General features: G+C 44.5%; 1 long non-coding RNA gene across 1 annotated transcript; it reads right to left on the bottom strand.

Annotated features, from left to right (window-relative positions):
• Positions 1-7,372: 7,372 nt before the first annotated feature.
• On the bottom strand, positions 7,373-9,340 carry LOC143267824 (uncharacterized). Its single transcript, XR_013043389.1, has 2 exons — positions 7,740-9,340; positions 7,373-7,518 (listed from the first exon to the last, which is right to left on the bottom strand). It is a non-coding gene; the product is annotated as an uncharacterized LOC143267824 (long non-coding RNA).
• Positions 9,341-9,578: the final 238 nt, after the last annotated feature.

Here is a 9,578-nt window from a genome sequence, read left to right as displayed (position 1 = left end):
TTCTCTGTAGCCCAGGCTGGCCTTGAACTCACAGAGATCTGCCTAGCTCTGCCTCTCAAATGCTGGGATTAAAAGTGTGCACCACCACCGCCTTGTGCTGTCTACAAGACTACAACAACATGGGTACTAGCAACCAGGAAAGGTGGCTTTCAAATTGGTTCATTTCTGCCTTCAGTTATGCCAGGGTTCTCCAGGTTGGGGTTAACATGGAACAAATGTCAGGCAGACTGGCAGCACCCTTGTGTTTCCTGGGGAACCTTAAACACTCAGTGGAGGAGCCCGTTGCATACTGTTGGTTTTCTGTGACTGTCAGCAGGCAGGTGATCTGACCCGGGAGCCTGCTCTGCTTTCAGCTTTCATAAGCAAGCATCCAGTAGACTGGTCCGTGGTGCAGGAGATAGGTAAATAAAAGTGTTTCCTCCAGTCTTGGTGAATTTTAAGTTGGTCTGAAGTATTGCTACCTTCTCTTAGAAATTAGAGTTATATGTGAAAATGAGAAAAGGGATATTTCAATTTTCCAAACCACTGTGACTTCTCCACTCCATCAGAGGTGAAAATGCACTGTGCCATCTCCTGTGCCCTGACTCTCCTGCTCACAGATTCATGCAGGCTGACAGGAAGAAGCTACATCTGAAGGAGTCATGGCAGATCATGGTAGCTACCCACTGTGCTCTGATTATGCCACCAACCCACTATCTCCCAAGGGGAGATACCACACACATACACACATGGACCAGGAGAAGAGAGCCCAATGGACTAGGTCCAGTTCTTGCATTTATAAGCATTCCTTGTTTATAGGGGAAAAAATGAGTTGCACACTAAGCTAAATGATTTATCTGACTCTAGACAGAGGTGAAGCTAAAAGGTGGGTCTTGGCTCGAGAACATGTTCCGATCAACAAGTGGAAATCCTCAATCTACCACTGAAAACCAAATGTTTGAAATACTGAAACAACTGGAGTCATGTCCACTCAGCTGTCCAGAGAAGAATCTAATTTACTTCATTTTTCTCAACCAATGCTTTGCCTAGATCTCTATGAAGCCAAGCATTTAATCTGATCATTATTTATTAGAGCTTTTGCAGGCCTGGGAAGCTGTACAGGGACAGAGTACTTGCCTTACATTCAGGAAGCCCTGGGTTCAGTCCCCAGCCCACCACTAAAAGCTTAGTCAGTGATCAATAGTGTTCTGTGAGAAGCACAAGGACCAGCAGACATCACCTTACAATGCTGCTGTATTGTTCATTTGCAGAACCATGACTTCACAAGGCAAATACAACAATGGCTTTATGGCCATTTGAGTAGCATGTCACCTTATGAAGCACTTAACACAATTATGGCATATTTATTAGACACAATTATTAGGGTTCATATCTGAGGATTACTTTTTTTTTGTGAGACAGGGTTTCTCTGTGTAACCTCAGTGACTATCCTGGAACTTGCTCTATAGACCAGGCTGGCTTAGAACTCACAGAGAGGCGTGTGCCACCACCACCCAGCTTTAGGATTACTTTTAAAAGGTAAAAAAAAAAAAAAAAAAAAAAAAACCATACTGAATGTCCTCAATGGCTAGACTGTCTTTTTGCTTTAAGAGTAGAATCAGAAAAGCTATGCATGGTGACAAGTGCCTTTAATCCTACCACTTGGGAGGCAGAGGCAGGTGGATCTCTGAGTTTGGGGCTAGTATGATCTACAGCGAGTGAGTTCCAGGCCAACCAGGGCTGCACAGCGAGAAAACCCCGTCTCAAAAGCTAAACAAACAAAACAGAGTGGCAGCAGTGGATGTGGCTCCTGTCTTCATTCTAACCCTTGGGAGATGGTGGCAGGAGGATTGAGAGTTCAAGGTCATCCCTGGCTACACAGTCTGAGGACAGCCTGAGATACACATATCCTCTTTCAAAAAGCATCGGCATTTGAGGGGGAAGTCGATTATCTGGAACCAAATCTCCTGCCAAGCAGATGTGGGCAGTCAGGTGGGTGCCTGGTGCCACTCGACCAGCTGAGCACAGCCTTCTTCCAGACATCTTTTCCCACATTAGAACAGTCTTTGCTTTTATACCAGTGGTGTTTTTTTTGTTTTTTTGTTTTTTGTTTGTTTGTTTGTTTTTTAATTTTAGCACTCACCAGAATCACTTGTAGGAGTTCCTAAAACTCACATTGCTGGCCTCTTATTTCCATCTCATCAGGTGTGGGGCCGGAGAGTCCATATCTCCAACAAGCTCCCAAGTGAGGAAGGAACATGAGAGCTGCTGTCTCCGACAGTTATTCTGTTTTCTGCCCTCTATATCCACACTTAATCCTATCTGCTACAGACCATCTTTGCTAGGGGAAAGCCTCCTACCTCTTGAGCTGCATCCACAGGACTGAGCACTCTTAGACTTTCCAGTAGTGTGCTGCAAGTGGGGTGCAAAGTAGCCCAAAGATAGGGCCTTATAATGTTGCTGTCTTGTTAATATGTGTGACCAGACTCATGTTCCCACTGCAGAATACACTGATTTCCACACAGAGCCACAAAGTATGGATAGAGCTAAAAGTCTGACTGAAAGGGCTCATAGGAATCCAAGACTGAACTTGAGCCTTGCCTAGCACTCAGGAAGAGTTACAGAAGGTTGAAGTTGGAAGGAATGTTAATTGCCATTGAATCTACTCCCCTCCACTCTCTTCCTCTTCTTACTTTAAAACTTAGGGGGCTGGAGAGATGGCTCAGCAGTTAAATACACTGACTGCACTTACAAAGAACCCGGATCTAGTTCCCAGCACCCATATGGTAGGTATTGCACAAACATCTGTAACTCCAGTCCAAGGAGATTCAATGCAATCTTCTGGCCCAAGGCACTGCACATCTAAGACACTTACACGCATGCAGGCAAAAACGAACACTCAGGCACACAAAATACAGAATAAATCTCTCTTTTTAATTGAGAAAATCAGGGCCCACAGACGCTCCAAGAATAATTCAAAACCACACAATAAATTATAAGAGAGTACAGGGTCACGACCTGATCCAACCAAGACCACATGCAACATGAGTTAGGTCTAATATGATATGCTTGTTCCTCAAAGACCACATGGTGAAACCATACTGCATGTTTCTTCTCCTTCTATATCATCATTAGCAGGGGTGGAAAATTCCTAAAGAGTCAGTTTGGTGTCCATAAGAAATTAAACTTATAGTGATTTACCAATGTGACTTTGATTCCCACCAGACAGTATGCTATGAAGATGAAAGTGACTGAAATATTCATTCATGCATTCAGTGGAATGTGTGAGGGTCTGAGGTCTACACCAGTTCACTCTCATGATTTTAGTGGTCATCTACTTAAAAAAAAAAAAGCTCTATCTGTAACTGGCTGAGCAAGATGAAGATATATTGACAAGAGAGATGTTTGTCCCAATGTAATGACAAGGGCTAATCTTGACTAAGATTGTCAACCTTAGCCAAAGGGTGGAGGGCTGTAACTAAGCCTTTCTTTCCTTGGCCCACACACCATGTGAAGACACAGCATTTGTCTCCCCTCCAGAGGATACAGCTATAAGGTGCCATATTGGACACACCACACAGCCCTCAGCAGACACTACCCTTGCCTGTATCTTGACCTTGGATTTCCCCAGAGATCAATATAGGCTCTTTATGAACTACTCTGTCTCGGGTGTTTTTTTTTTTAAAACAACAGTGCTAATGGACAAAGATGGTATGTAAGATACTTTTAAAAGCAATAAAAAGAAGAAAAACTAGCTAATTTTAAAATGCTGAAGAGTGTTATTTCTCACCCTTTTTAGACAACATAGAACGTCTAGCTCTCAGCCTAGGCCCAGTCAGCAATGGGTGATAAGACAATGAACCACAAATGTCTGAAAGTGTTCAAGGAACATATTTTTAAACACACTTGGGAGGGGCATGGCAGGAAAAAAAACACACTAAACACACTCTTCATGCCCTTTTGGCAGCATAATCCTTATACTTAACACACTTAAGATCTGCCTGCCTGCCCCATCTCCGTGGTGTCTGTAGGTGATGGGGGAAGGTGTAGAATTCAGAAGGCTCTCTCTCTCTCCATTCCAGGTGTAAGTGTTTACAATGTTTACATGTTATCTGAGGAGAAATGGTCAAGAAACAACAAAGTAATTGATTTGATTGACTCCCAATAGTATTTTAAGCAATGCCAAAATTAAGTCCCAACCCCTTTCTACTTCCAATTGATGCGAATTATTTTATTTCAGAAATTATGTGTAAGAAGAGCCTGCTTGGGAGTGGACAGCAAAAACAAAAAAGGTTGATCAAAGGCTGGATTTCATGGAGGACAGTGCTGCAGGAAGTAGATGTCTGCACACAGTGGAACCGGCTGAGCTGATGGTGGATTCTGCTGCAAGCCTCAGCCTGATGCTCCCACAGCCCTGTTCCATTTGCCCTGCCTCACAGTACTCTCTCCTTGCATCCATACTCCGAAAGCAACTCTTTGTCCCTGGGAAAACACTATGAACACCTTTACAGTCCCCAGAATTCAGCCAGAAGCTCTACTTCTCTAAATACCTCTTAGGACAGCCTGGCCCATGTTGGCATCACATCTAGATGTGACTCTTTACAGTGGGTTCTGTGGATTTGTGTCTGCGTGTACTGTCTCCTGTTGGAACTGATCAAAAGATGATCTTTTTCCCTTTGGTGGGCTTTGTCCTCATCACTGCACTTTTCCTGCTCTGCCCCTTAGCCCAAGCAGGAAGAGCCCACCGGGCCATACTCAAGCTACCTGTGCACGTGAGGACTGAGTTGGTCTCAGATGCTGCTTTTCTGCAGGCTGGTGGAGCTTAAAACGATTGGTCTGGGAAAGGTCTGGAGAAGAGCCTTGAAGAAGCCACAAGGGCAGGCAGGCTGCAGAGTTGCTATGGTTACTAGGCAGCTTGATGTTCTTCTAGCCATCTCCTCCCCACAAGGCAAACCTTCTCTGGGAAGCCAAAGACGACACACACACAGGTATTCATACCCAATCCACCACGTGAGCTGACACAGCAAGGACTTAGTCACATCAACGGTTTGTCACCGAAAAAGCAAAGTCGGGGGCCACCAGGACAGAGAAGGGAAGAGTCATGGCAAGCCGCTCGGTAGATATTTAAGATTAGAACGTGGTAACAGACTGAAGTTGGAGCTGGTGTTGGCTGTGCTCTCTGAATATGGTTATGATTTTCTTAGCTTGTTTTTCTTGACTCAGAACTAAACATCATGACGTCTGTCCCTGTGGCCCCTGATGCCTGGCTTCCTCAACGACGAAGACAGGCCTGGGCAGTGGGGCGGGGCAAACAACGGGGCTGGGACCCAAGCGGGAGGGTCTCCTCCTTCCACCTGAGCCACAGACTCCGGTTTCCTAGGCTCCAGATGGTGATCATGATTGTTAAAAAGCAACCATTATCCCTGTTAATGAGGATAATAAAACAGAGCGATTCACGAGCATCCACAGCATATGGAGCCCGCACAAAACACAGATTCACCCAGCATTGCTGGGAAATGAAGTTTTCCACACCAGTGAGTTTTCTGGAAAATTAGGGCTTACCTCTTTAGCTTCAATATTTTTTTTCTTAACATATTAACCATTTGGGATGGAAATACGTGTCAAATATGTAATACATCTTCCTATGTTGCTGAATAGCGTAACAAACACTATGCAAACCTTTTTCTTTTTCTGGATGTCTCATCATAAACATGCACTCAAGTGCTGAGAGGAGGAGGCCCCAGCTATTACACGTGCGAGTTTATTAGGAAAATGCCTGCTTTGCCTGGACTTAGCTGCACCAGACTTAAGTAGGAAACAGGGCTTTTCTACCCTGGACTTGGCGTCCTCCAGCCTTGCCACGCAAAAGATGGCTTCCAGAATGAGAACTCAGTACCACCTGGGACTTAATCAGAAGCATAGACTCTCTGGCCCCATCCCAGCCCGGCTGAATGAATTGGAGTCTGGGTTTTAACGAGATGCTTGGGTGATTCATATGCACACTAAAGTGAGGAAGCACAGCTCTCCAGCTGTGCTTGCCAGCAGGTTCCTGACCAGTTACAACCTTATCTCCTGAACATGTCAGAAACCCAAAAGGGTCCGGTTCAGGCCTAAGATCAGAGTCTCCAGCCATCTATTTTTACCACACTTTTTGGGTAATGTTAAGATCCACCAAAGTTATCGCTGTCCAGCTCTCAGTGTGGCTCACAGGACTCAGCGTTTGTTAAAGGAAATGGGGTTCCTGTATTCCTTTCATCTAAAAAGAGGAGACTCTCACATCTGATGTTCTAACAATAGTTAAGATCACTGGTTGGGGGCTAGGAATGTAACTGAATGGTGGGACACTGTCCAGCATGCTTTGGGATCTACATCCAATTCCCTGCACCACAACACAATCAATTAATTAACCACTGACTTTGCTAACTAGAAAAGGCTACATTAAAAAAGGCCACGCATTGCATTACATTATTTTGCATAAAATGTCCTGAGTTGACGTAACCACAGAGGCAGAAAGTAAATGAAATAGGAAGCATTTGATAATGGGTACAGGAGTTTCCTTTTAGGACAAAGAAAATAGAATATGGAATTACACAGTGGTGATGGACATACAACATCATGAATACACTAAAATCCCTCAATATTTTAAAAGTGAAAATTAAACTGCATGTTGGCTTACACATTTTGAAAGATTGAATTTATAGTGTTTAAATTATATCTCAGTTTCAGGAAGACCTTAGCCTTTAGAATGAACCTGTTCAAATAACTTCAAATCTAGCTCCTGCAAATAGTAGCCATGTAACCATGCACAAGCTAATTGGCCTCTCAAAGTCTATTAAAAAAGGTTTGGTATTGGGGTATCTTGTAGGGCTTTTATGAAATTGTTTCCAGTTAAAAAAATTATCTGGAATTGGGGTCAAAATCTAATCACCCTAAAATATGACATCAGGAGAGCAGAATGTGCCTCCCCAAAATACACCTCTTTCGATATTGACTATTCTGAGCTGGTTATTTTGAGAAACTGCAGGCACAGGAGAAGCCCTGCAAGGCTGCCCCTCTGCAGGGGAGATTTTTATCCACAAAGGAAATTTTCATAAGTGAAGGTCTACACCACGAAGAGTCACCCGAAGTCTGCTTTTACCACCCAACAGACTTTGATCTGCTTAACAAGGCAAATTTATTCACTATTTCCTCCCCCTTACCTTCTCATAATTTATTTCTACCTCCTCAAGCTCCATTCCTTATTGTAGCTCAGGATGCTTTCTTTACAGGCCTTAGTCATCCAGCCATTTACTGGGGTCTCACACTTCTATGACACTCCTATGCTTCAAATGTTTATAAAATGGGTTTTCTTTCATGAATGTTTGAGGCCATTTCATGAGCAGACCAGCCAAAGGACTGAGAAGAGGAAAGGAAAATGTTTTATTGTTTTGTGTTCTTTCTTTCTTACCCTACATAAGTGTTGCCAAATGTTCATTGCTTTGGGGGTGAAAAGTGTGCAAACCTGGCCAGTCACCACCATGAGGGTCACAGGGGCTCCTCCTAAAACAAAGGGCACGTTAATAGTGGAAGAGCAGAACAGATTTAGTAAACACAAAAGTTATCCATGACATGAGACTCCTCAGGGTTGGGGATACAGCCCTGTGAGAGAGCCCTTGCTTAACATGTGTGAGGCCTAAGGTTCATCCCCAGCAACACACACACACACACACACACACACACACACACACACACACACACACACACACACACACAGGACAAACCTGTACTTAGGTTCAATGAGGAATGGGCAGCCATGTAGAAATGCATTTGACTTTACAATAATATTCTGAGGGTGAACCCAGCATGGCAGGTCATTCAGATTCCTCTTGGTCTTTCTGATTACTGGTATTTGGCAGGACAGCTATTATATGGGGAGACAAGAGAGGCCAGAGTACGAGCTTTTGCAGTTTTATGGCTTGCTTTGGGGAGAGGTGTTCTAGGTTCTATGACCCACCTTGGGGGAGACAGATTCAGATTTCTGTGATCTGCTTTTGCAGGAGTGGGGGAACTCCAGGAATGGCCGACTGGAGAGGAGGAAGAAAGTCTAAACGGCCTCGCTTCGGATGCTCCCCAGGGCTCCAGGGTGCTGTTCTTCAGGATGTCACTGTCTGTGTCCTGACACTGCTACAGAGTCAACAATTTCCAACTTGGAAATGTCCAAATACTGTCACATGAATTTAAGAAAATGCGTGCTCCTTAGACCTTTGGGATTCTTGAGTCTGGGGTGTAACTTCGGAATCAGCAGCCTTAGTAAGTCTGCCATTCTAATTACAGGCGCTCTACGCGGGGCACTTTGACAACTTCCTCCTGAAACTCTTCTTGATGGTTGGTGTTCCCTGTCAACTTGGTAAGAATCTAGACTCACCTGGGGGAATAGTCTTTCAGAATGCCAGGGGCGGGAAGACCTGCCCACTGTGGGCAGTGTCATTCCGTGCCTAGAACTCTGGACCATTTATGTCACTGGAGAAAAGGGGCTCGGCAGCAGCAGGCGGTCATCACTCCCCACTTCCTGACTGTGGGTGGAATGTGATCGAAGGTATCAAGATTGTGCTGCCGGGACTTCCCCACCAAGATGGACTTGAACTGTGAGCCACAATGGACCCTTCTTCCCTTAAGTTGTATCTGTTAGAATGTTTTATCATAGCACCAAGAAAACCAAAACACTCTTGTAAATCAGAAAAAAAAAATAGATTGTTTTTAGAATTATGTTATTTTCCCACTTGTAATATTGAGCACAGAGACCATTGTTTCTGTTCTTACACACACACACACACACACACACACACACACACACACACACACACACACCAGGGAGATGTTGGATAATTTGTAATTTTTCTTTTTATGAATCCACCAGAGAACTAAGGCTGACAGGCAACCAGTGAACTCAAAATTTAAGAAAACACGAACCCCTGCCAAAAAAAATGTAAGGTTTTGGTTTAGGTTAGCAAGAGAAGGCCAGAGCCATGTTAGAACTGACCCTCTCTCTCACAGACTCTTTCCACAGCCCTCACAGGTACACAAAGAGGAGACGGGAGAGGAATAATTCTTCAACAATACCCATATGTAGTAGCCAAGAGGAAAGTAGCAGCCACCAAATCAAATGCAGAAAGCAGGGCTGGACCTTCACCTCTGTGTCTCTCCAGTAGAGAGAAAAGAGCTAAAGAAGTGGTTAGAAGCCGGGCGGCGGTGGTGCGTGCCTTTAATCCCAGCACTGGAGGAAGATCTCTGTGAGTTCGAGGCCAGCCTGGTCTACAGAGCAAGTTCCAGGACAGGCTCCAAAGCTGCACAGAGAAACCCTGTCTTGAAAAAAAAAAAAAAAAAAAAAGCAGGTAGGAAGGTAACAAACCTTCTCAGTCTTATGACTAGTGAAAAACAAAACTAGAAAACCAGCAGGCAGCTTGCAGAAAGGTGAGAGGAGAGGACTGTCCTGGTATTTGCTCTGCCCATGACCCTGGGCTATAGGCTCAAAGGAGGCGGTACTTCCTGCTGTAGTTTGTGACCTCTTTCTCCCTGCTCCTGCCTGTGAGGTGGATTCGCTCCTGGTCAGATCAGAGGAT

Source organism: Peromyscus maniculatus, chromosome 11, assembly GCF_049852395.1.
Source record: "Peromyscus maniculatus bairdii isolate BWxNUB_F1_BW_parent chromosome 11, HU_Pman_BW_mat_3.1, whole genome shotgun sequence".
Lineage (NCBI taxonomy): Eukaryota > Metazoa > Chordata > Mammalia > Rodentia > Cricetidae > Peromyscus > Peromyscus maniculatus.
Note: the sequence above shows the minus strand (reverse complement) of the source record. Positions and strands in the feature narration are given on the sequence as shown.